The sequence below is a fragment of the Pongo abelii genome, chromosome 9 (genome assembly GCF_028885655.2).
Source record: "Pongo abelii isolate AG06213 chromosome 9, NHGRI_mPonAbe1-v2.0_pri, whole genome shotgun sequence".
In the NCBI taxonomy this organism is placed as follows: Eukaryota; Metazoa; Chordata; class Mammalia; order Primates; family Hominidae; genus Pongo; species Pongo abelii.
The window spans coordinates 96795999-96807103 of record NC_071994.2 but is presented as its reverse complement, the minus strand read 5'-3'; positions in this window follow the sequence as shown (position 1 = coordinate 96807103).

Sequence of the window (11105 nt, the reverse complement as noted above, 5' to 3'; positions counted from 1 at the left end):
ACCTTGTTAGTTGTACTCACCATTGTATTCCCAGAACCTATCACATAGCAGTGACTAGTAAATGTTTGAAGAATGGGTGAATAAATGAACAAATAAATGGAAGACTAGACAGGGGTAGGATTCATGTTGACTACAATCTAAGATACCTCTTCCAGGATCACGGGGAGGGAAACAGGACAAATGGGAGTATGGAGTGGTCCAAAGATGCACTTAGAAAGCTGAGGGAGACTCCACAAGGCGCTTTCCACTTGAAATGTGAATTGGGGCTCAGAGAGTAGAGAGTCACCTCCTGCAACAGTGGGGTGGGATGAGCAAAAAGGGAGGAGGGAGGATTGAGAAGTGAAGGTTTAAAACCACTACTGCAGGTAATGGGACTGGATGCCAACTGGACTCATGGAGAAATTGCTGAGCAGCAGGGTGGCTCTGAAGTTTTAACTCTAATGCTGGGGCTGGCAGACACCATCAACCAAGAAAGGGAATGGAGGAGGAGGAAACTTAATTCAGGGAAGAGTTTATGGGGGTCAGGCTTCCAGATAGAGCTAGCTGTCTCAGATTAACCAGAATTTATCAATTCTTGTATGGAGTACAAAGCAAAATAGGAGAGCTCTGCCCTAGAGGAGCTAGAAAATGCTCCTCAAATCTGAGGGAATCATAAATGCCTAAGTAAAACCACAGAGGATCTCATACTATGGCTCAACTGTGAATGAAAAGAATGCCAAGACCAAAGGTTTTTCTCTTCTCCCTCCCCCTTCTCTTTGTTGTTCCTGTTTTAAACGAAAATGCACAGATTTCAGCTCCTTGGCAGGTGAACAGCATTCTTTTTCAGCAAGTGTCAGCTACACTAGGCAGTCTTGGAGCACCCCCTGTTGAGTCTTCAAGGTATTAAATAGCTCTTGGAAGATAAGCTTCTAGATTGTAAACGTAGGAGAAAAATGCACTCATTCAGCAAATACTTATTGCCAAAACGTTGTAACAGGCACGATGACTATAAATATATGCCCTCAAGTTTCTTCAGATCTAATAAGAAAAAAACGTAACCGTTCATTAGGACTGGCACTCATTTCTAAATGGAGAGCCTGTACTGAAAGCAAATTTAATGGGAACTGAGATCTGTTGACTGAATTATGGTCCCCCTAAAAAGACAATTGAGTATAGTATCCTGTTAAGTAGGAAATAGAAAAAATCTAGTCCCTGTAAACCATTTTTCTTCTAGGTCTACTCTCTAGCTCCCCAAATATTAATCTGATCAGGCACTACAAAACACTGCAGGAAGCACTACAGAAACCCACACCTTCAAAGGTGCCAGGTGGGGAGGCAAATGTGGGTGGGGGAAAGAGGACAGACTGAAGTCAATAGTTATGAACTGGAGCTAAATAAAGCCATGCAAACTTGAGCAAGTCTTTTTTTTTTTTTTTTTACTGTAAATCAACAAATTACAGTTGTTTATATTCATGGAGTACAAAGTGATATTTTGATATATGTATACAGTGTGGAATAATTAAATCAAGCTAATTAACATATCTATGACCTCAAATACTTACCATGTTTTGTGGTGAGAACATTTGAAATTCACTCTCATAACAAGTTTGAAATATGGAATACATTATTACTAATGATAGTCACAACACTCTGCCATAGATATCCAAACACTTATTCCTTCTGTCTAACTAAACTTTTGTACTCTTTGACCAACATCTCCCCATTCCCTACCCCCAAGTTGCTGGTAATCCCCATTCTTCTCTTTGCTTCTATGTGTTTGATTGTTTTAGATTCCACATGTAAGTAAGATCTGCAGTATTTGTCTTTCTGTGCCTTAGTTCACTTAGCATAATGTCCTCCAGGTCCATCCATGTTGTCTCAAATAGAATTTTCTTCTTTTTTGAGGCAGGCACAATAGTATTTCATTGTGTATATATACCAAATTTTCTTTATGTGTTCATCCATTGATGGAATGAGCAAGCCCTTTTAGCTCCCTGAAACTCTGTTTCCTCACTAGTAAGATGGAAATTAAAATGTCTATTTTCAAGATAGTTATAAGGATTAAATAAGATACTAATGTAGGAAACTTTGCTTTTTTTCTGCCCATATGATATACAGGCAAGGGAAACACTTTTTAAACTGCTGATCATGCTATTGAAATGAAATATGGAAAAGAAATTTAAAAAATAAAGTGATGATCAAGTTTTGGTTATTGCTGTTATTAGTCCATAGAAGGGTACCCTCCATCAAGGAAAAACACGACTCTGTCTTGCTGGTGAGCCATCACTGACCCAGGTAAATGAGAGGAAGGTGAGGTAAATGCAGAGGATTTATCAAAGAGTCTTTTTCATTTCATAAATAATCAAAGTTACACAGAAAAACTTTATGTATCTGTGGCAAACAGACTCCACCTTTTTAGCATCTTCAAAAAAAATGAAGTACCTACGAATAAGTATGACAAAATTGTGCAGATCTTCATGGGAAAAGTTGTAAAACATATTGAGAGATATTAAAGACAGCTTACTTAAATTAAGAGATATACTGTGTTCATAAATTGGAAGACTCAGTATTGTAAACATGCCAATTCTCCCAAATCATTTATAAAATCAATGCAATTCCAGTCAAAATGCTAATGAGTTTTTAGTGGCATTTGAAAAGATGATCCAAAAAAAAAGAAAAGATGATCCCCAAGTTTATGTGAAGATGCAAAGGACAAAGAATAGCCAAGATGCACCAGAAGAAGAAGAAGAAGAAAAAGGAGGAGGAAGAAAAAGAAGAAAAATGTGGGACTGGCACTGTCAAATATTAAGACTTGCTATAAAGCTACAATATTTTAAACAGAATGGATTGGTACTTAGATCAACAGACCAATACAATAGAGTCCAGAAAGAGAACTTTGCATTATATGAACACTTGATACATAATAGAGGCAGCACTGCAGGGCAATGGGAAAGAACGGTTTTTAAATAAGTGCTGCTGGGACAATTTGCTATCCATATGGGTTAAACAGAAATCAATTCCAGGTATATTCCAGTACTTAACAGAAAAGGCAAAACTAGGCCAGGCGCAGTGGCTCATGCCTATAATCCCAGCACTTTGGGAGGCCAAGGCAGATGGATCATTTGAGGTCAGGAGTTCGAGACCAGCCTGGCCAACATGGTGAAACCCTGTCCCTACTTAAAAATACAAAAATTAGCTGGGCATAGTGGCATGCACTTGTAGTTTCAGCTACTTGGGAGGCTGAGGCATGAGAATTGTTTGAACCCAGGAGGCACAGGTTGCAGTGAGCCAAGATAGCACCACTGCATTCCAGCATGGGCAGCAAAGCAAGACTCTGTCAAAAAAAAAAAAAAAAAAAAAAAAAAAAAAAAAAAAAAAAACAAAAAACATGAATGAAAGAAAAGAAAAGAACTATAAAGACTTCAGAAGATAAAATGGGAGAATATTTTCATGAGCTTGGAGAAGATAGTTTTCTTAAACAGTTACCAAATGGCTGGGCGCAGTGGCTCACCCCTGTAATCCTAGCACTTTGGGAGGCTGAGGTGGATGGATCACGAGTTCAAGACCAGCCTGGCCAAGATGGTGAAACCCTGTCTCTACTAAAAATACAAAAAAATTAGCTGGGCGTGGTGGTGGCGCCTGTAAACCCAGTTACTTGGGAGGCTGAGGCAGAGAACTGCTTGAACCCAGGAGGTGGAGGTTGCAGTGAGCCGACATCACGCCACTGCACCCCACCCTGGGTGACAGAGCGAGACTACGTCTCAAAAAAAAAAGCAAAAAACAATTACCAAATGAACTAACTGTTCAGAAAATATCAATCAATTTTTACTACATCAAAATTAAGAAGTTCTGCTCATCAAGTCTTCACCATTAAGAGAGTGAAAAGGCAAACTTATATTCACAATACTTATAACTGATTAAAAATTCATATTCAAAATATATAAGGAACTTCTTCAAATCAGTAAGAAAAATGGACACACCAATAGAAAAATAGGAAAGATATTAGAACTGAACAAGTACTTTACAAAAAAAAAAGGAAGAAAGAAATATAAATGTCCCATAACCTTTCTTGGTTGCAGGGAAATGCTAAATAAGAACCATGATGATATAACAGTATATAAAAAGCAAACATTTGGCCAGGCACGGTGGCTCACATCTGTAATCCCAGCACTTTGGGAGGCCAAGGCGGGCGGATCACTTGAGGTCAGGAGTTCGAGACCAGTCTGGCCAACATGGCGAAACCCTGTCTCTACTAAAAATACAAAAATTAGCCAGGTGTGTTTACGTGCACCTGTAATCCCAGCTACTCAGGAGGCTAAAACAGGAGACTCACTTGAACCCAGGAGGCAAAGTTTGCAGTGGTAGTGAGCCGAGATCATGCCACTGTATTCCAGCCTGGGTGACAGAGCAAGACTCCATCTCAAAAAAAAAAAAAAAAAAAAAAAAAGGCAAACATTTTTACAGTTGATAATATTAAGTGTTAGTGAGGATACAGAGCAACTGAAACTCTCACACACTGCTGTTGGGAGTATGATTTATGATTTGTACAACTGCTTTGGAAAACTGTTTGGGGTTGTCTACTAAATTTGAATATGTATATATTTAGTGATCTATAATTTTTATTTCTAAGTATATACCCTACAGAAATACAGGTACATGTGTGCTAGAAAACATGTACAAAAATATTCACACCTCCAGCCTGAAATAGCTTTTGTTAGAAAAAAGAATGTTCACAGCAACATTTCTCAGTACTCGAAAAACTGCAGACCACTCAAATTCCCATCAAGAAGGCAGCCAATAAGTAAATTATGGTGTATTCATATAGAGCCAGGGTTAAAAAACTTTTCTTATGAAGGGCCAGATAATAGGATATAGGATTTTGTGTCATATGTAGTCTGTCTGTTTTAGGGGGCAGCAGTGGAGAGTTGTTTGTTTTAAAATTTTATAATTGTAAAAAACGTTCTTAGTTTACAGGCCATACAAAAACAGCCCACTGGCTGGATTTGGCCCATGGGCCATAGTTTAGCAACTCCTGATATAAAGAAAGTCTACCTATATAGCATCAAAAATGAATGAACTATAGCTATTTAAAACCCTATAGAAGAATCTTACAAACATAATACTGAGCTAAAGAAGCAAGATATAAACATACACAAATACATAAAAAATCACATATGCAAAAACATCATAAAAATCACAAAAATATAATTCCATTGATATAAAACAAGTGCAGTGAAACTATGGGGCTTAGGAATGCATAAATAGACCTTGAAACCACAAAGAAAAGCAAGAAAATAGTTACCATACAAATCACAATTATGAATACTTCTGGGTCAGGGAAGGGATTGGAATCTGAAGGGGACCTCTGGGGCACTGGAGACATTTTATTTCTTGACCTGGACAATGGCAATATAGGTATTTGTTTCATAATTATGTAACTTATACATTTGTGTTTATTATTTATCAAATTGTATGTCTATATTTTATGCATTTTTCTGTGTGTGTCATGTTTAAATGTGTCATCAATTGAAATTTACAAAGACAGTGGTACAGATGCAGCCTCGTTTTCTGGGATAACACCCAAGGTTCTTTGTCCCACAGCTATGGAGATCAAGGATGTGCACACACAAAGGGTGAGGTTAAAGCAGAAGTTTAATAGGTGAAAGGAAAAGAATAGCTCTCTGCTTCAGAGAGGGGTCCCAAATGGGTTGCTGTACTGCAGTAAAATGTAAGGGTTTTTATAAGTGAGCTAGTAGGGAGAGGGTAGTTTATCTACATAGGGCATGAAAAACCAGTTAGGACCAGGTGTGCCATCTGCATAGAGTGAACTCTCTGGCAGCCCCACCCCACTCTTTTATCATGCGGGCTGGTTCTTACCTTGGACTATTCCATGTTGCTTATCTCCTTCCCACCATGCATGTGCTGAAAAGGGGAGGGGGAGTTTCCATGCCTGGTCCCAGGTACCTCCTTGCAGCTGTAGGCATCTGCCTCACCATGCAAGCTTCCAGCTTCCCTATCTTAGCGTGCTCAGAAAGGGAAAGGAATGTGCTCATTAAGGCCCACTGTTTTTACTGGGATCCATCATATGTATGGGAAGTTTGGTGATTACCCAGGAAGCTCTCCCTTTATGCCAGAGCTGTTTATCTATGTTTTACAGCCCAATCTTCCAGGCTGGTCTTCATTAGAAGAGAAGTTATTTCTTTGAACTGCAAGTGGTTAGAAAGGAAGTAATTTCTCAAGCTGCTTTTTGTTAGAAGAAAAGTTTTGCCGGGGACTCTTTTGCCCTATCTACCTAAATAATTTCCTTCTATCTCCTGTATCAGTACAAAAAAGAGTTAAAAAGAAAACCATAGGGCAGATAACATAATGCTCAAATAACATGAGAGAGGGTCTGAATGAGAGAGGGTGATACCCCAAGAATGGTGGGAGGCTGGTAATGTTCAAATGTATGGACAGCAAAGGCAGAGGGGCTGTTGAAACTAGGAAGGGAAGCCTGATTAGAAGCAGCAGCATTCAGTGGAAAGAGGGATGCCCATTTCTCATCCTTATGGGGGCTGGGGCTGCAGAGTCGCTCCCACAGGTTCCACTGGACACAGACACTGGAGGGGCTGGAAGGGCTGTCCACAGAGGAAGAATAGGGCAGGATGGAACAGGTATAAAAGGTGGGAGGTAATAATCAGTTTGTACCTTCTCTGATGCCTCACCCCTCAGGCACCCTTTCACAGGCACAGGAAAGCAGACAGGGGAGCTGTATACACAGGTGAGGGAAGAAGAGATTTTTTAAAAATAGATATTGTTGGCCAGGTATGGTGGCTCACGCCTGTAATCCCAGCACTTTGGGAGGCCGAGGCAGGTGGATCACCTGAGGTCAGGAGTTTGAGACCAGCCTGACCAACATGGTGAAACCTCATCTCTACTAAAAAAATACAAAATTAGCCAGGCATGGTGGTGCATGCCTGTAATCCTAGCTATTTGGGAGGCTGAGGCAGGAGAATCACTTGAACCATGGAGGCAGAGATTTCAGTGAGCTGAGATCATGTCATTTCACTCCAGCCTGGGCGAGACAGAGTGAGATTAGACTCCATCCGATTAAAAAAAAAAAAAAAAATTATTGGGCTTGGTGTGGTGGCTCATGCCTGTAATCCTAGCATTTTGAGAGGATGAGGAGGGAGGATCAAGTCTGAGCCCAGGAGTTCAAGACCAGCCTGGGCAACATAGCGAGACCCCATCTCTATTGTTTAGAAAAGGGTATTGTTTATATCTCTGTTACAGATCAAGAAATTAAGAATCAGGGAAGTTAAGACATGTGTCCAAGTTCACAGATTATTAATTAGTAAAGATGGAATGGGACCTAGGTTTGTCAGCCAGGGTTCTCCAGAAAAATAGAACAAATTAAATATATGTAGATTAGGTATTGTTATATATAGAGAGAGAGAGACAGATTTATTGCAGGCATGAAGTAGAAATCTACCTCGATAATTATGGGCAAAGATTTCCCTTTCCCTTAGAACCTCTTCCCTTTCCTGTCCGACTTAAACTTAATTAGTTAGTTTGTCCCTGAATTTGCCTGGAAGCACAGCTACCCCCAACTAATGAGGACTTTTCACTCTTCCTATCTCTGGGAGAAAAAAAAAAAGCCAGATAAAATCCAGTGTGTTTGCCCCACAGGGAAGAAATCCCAGTGTCCCTGAGGCCTGAAGATGCACAATCTCTACCCTGGCACTCCCACCCCACCCCAGAGCAATCATGACTTGCTGGAAGGGTCCCAGAAACTTTGATGTTATCACTTTGCTTTTCTCTCTCCAAAATTATTGCAAATTACCATGATGCAATGGAAAGAGTGTGAGCTTTGAAGTGCAACAGATCTGGCTTGAATCCTGGCTCTGACCTTTTTTTGATTCTATATTTCTTTGATTTAAAATGGGATAATAATTTTCATCTCATGAGGTGGTTGTGATAGTTAGTTAGGTGAAATAGTTTTATAAAGCTACTACATTGGTCCTGGTACATGGTTCCCACCTCCATCAGCATCAATCCTTTCCCACAAAACCCTCAGCTGCTCTCTCCACTGGCCATTACCTATCCTGAGGGTAGTCATATGGCACGGGGGAAAAGGAACTGGATTCGGTATCAGGAGCCCTACATTCTAGACATGGCTTTAGTACTTCAATTGGGTGCAACACTCAGCCTGTCTGGCCCTCAATTTCTTCATCTATAATTGCAGATGATGACTGATGATTATTCCAGCCCTGCCTATCTCACAGAATGGATAGGAGATTGAAGAACGCTAGCTAATATGATTTGTAAATACCAGCAAAAATAGACTATGCAATTAAGTTCATACTAAAGTAGCAGTATGTGACAGCAGCCTGGAGTGCTCCTTCCCTGGGGAGTATTTGCATTTTTCTCTGCAGTGAAATGTAATCAGCCATTCACTTAGAAAAACCGTATTGGGGTCGGGCGCCGTGGCTCACACCTGTAATCCCAGCACTTTGAGAGGCCGAGGCGGGCAGATGACAAGGTCAGGAGATCAAGACCATCTTGGCTAACACAGTGAAACCCCGTCTCTACTAAAAATACTAAAACAAAATCAGCTGGGCATGGTGGCAGGCACCTGTAGTCCCAGCTACTCAGGAGTCTGAGGTAGGAGAATGGCATGAACCCAGGAGGCAGAGCTTGCAGTGAGCTGAGATTACACCACTGCACTCCAGCCTGGGCAACAGAGAGAGACTCTGTCTCAAAAAAAAAAAAAAAGAAAGAAAAAGAAAAAAGAAAAACCATAATGGGCAGCTACCAATCTATGCAAAGAATTTGTTCATAAATAATCCTATTGGATACATAAGATTAACATTTATTCATTCATTCATGCATTTATTCAATAAATCTTTATTGAATCCCTGACATTTGGAAGAAGCTGCAGCATTTATCTCTTTAAGGACATATTTTAGTCTTATTTGTAATTTGATTGTCACCTCCCACTAACTGGATTGCAAGCTTTTTGAAGACAGGTGGGATTCAGGCAAAGGTCAGTGTCTTACTGACCAAAAGAACATGAAGAACTGAGCAATTCTTTTTTGTTTTGTTTTGTTTGAGACAAGGTCTTGCTCTATTGCTCAGGTTGGAGTGCAGTGGCACAAACACAGCTCACTGCAGCCCTGACCTCATGGGCTGAAGCAATCATCCCTCCCAAGCCTCCCAAGTAGCTGGGACTACAGGCATGAGCCACTATGCCCAGCTAATTTTTGTATTTTTTCTAGAGACAGGTTTTCATCATGTTGCCCACACTGGTCTTGAACTCCGGGCTCAAGGGATCCAGCCACCTTGACCTCTGAAGGTGCTAGGATTACAGTCATGAGCCACTGCACCCAGCCAATTCTTAAATAACACAGCTACCATAAGCCACTTTTCTCTGACCATTAACCATACCCACAGGGGCTGCTTGTCACTCTGGTCAGGCCAGAAGGACCTGGACTGACCATATTTTGATCAATCACCTCAGAAGAACTCCTCCATGCCCTCCAGATCACTCAGCAGCCTCCAGGCCCTGGCCAGGCATCAAACCTCAGATTGGCCCCAGGAGGCACCATCTCTGTGAGCACAGCCTGGTGTCTGCCCAACCCACATGTTAGCTCTCCAGTCCCTTTGCAGCTGACACAGCTCAGGGACCATTAGGGCTGGCTGGAGCCTCTGATATTAATGAGGAATACTCTCAGCACAACTTGGCTCTACTTCCCCCATGAGGAGTATAGACGGATCCCGCTGGTAAATGCGTTTTGCTCCGGTCCTGAGCCATTCAAAGGCTGCCTAATGGATGGCGGGCGGCATAGGAAGGATTTGGAGTCTCTCCCTCTCTTTTGTCTCCTTTCTGTCTTCATCTTCCATCTCTATCCTTCCCCTTCTCTATCCCTACTTCACTATCTTTTTTGTATCCCCCCAACACACACACCTCTTCTTAATCCTATTTCTTTATCTTTTCCCCTTTTTCTTTCTTTCTCATTGTCCCTCTACTCCTTTATCCTGTGCTCACCTCCTTTCCCTCACTATCTCTCTATTTTTTTTAATCTTTGTCTAATTCCACTTCTTTTTCTCTTAACATCATTTTGTGCATTTCCCTATCTTTAAAATTCTTTGAAAAGTATCCCTTTTAGTGGGTATTATATATCATCATAAAGCTGTATCATAATTTACCTAACCATCTCCCTATTGTTGGAAAGTATGGTGTTTCTAATTTTTCCCTATTAGAGATGGTAATGCCATAACAGACACAAATGGAAGTGTGTAGAAATGGAAGGTTTTTTACATTGAGTTAGTGATTTCAGAGCATGGGCTCTGGAGCCAGGCCAGGTAGGTTTGAATCTCAGTTCTGCCACTAACTAATGGTGTAATCTTGGTAAATGATTAAACTCTCATGGCTTCAATTTCCTCATTAGAAATGGGGGGGGGGTTGCTTTTATTATTATTTTAATTGACATTTAATAATTGTACATATTTATGAGATACAGTGTGATATTTTCATACATGTATACAACATATAATGATCAAATCAGGATAATTAGCATATCCATCACCTCAAACATTTATTATTTCTTTGTGCTGGTAACATTTAAAATCTGCTCTTCTTGCTGTTTGAAACATACAACAAATTGTTCTTAATTATAGTCACCCTACAGTGCTATAGAAAGCTAGAACTGGCTGGGCGCAGTGGCTCATGCCTGTAATCCCAGCACCTTGGGAGACCGAGGCGGGCAGATCATGAGGTCAGGAGTTCGAGACCAGCCTGACCAACATGGTGAAACCCCGTCTCTATTAAAAATACAAAAATTAGCTAGGCATGGTGGCGCATGCCTGTAATCCCAGCTACTCAGGAGGCTGAGGCAGGAGAATCACTTGAATCTGGGAGGCAGAGGTTGCAGTGAGCCAAGATTGCGCCACTGCACTCCAGCCTGGGCGACAGAGCAAGACTCCGTCTCAACCAAAAAAAGAAAGAAAGAAAGAAAGCTAGAACTTATTCCTCATATCTAGCAGTAAATTTGTATCCAATAACCAGCCTCTGGGTATTGCACCCATCCCCCTACCCTTCCCCAGCTCTCATAACCACTATTCTACTCTACTTCTGAGATCCACAT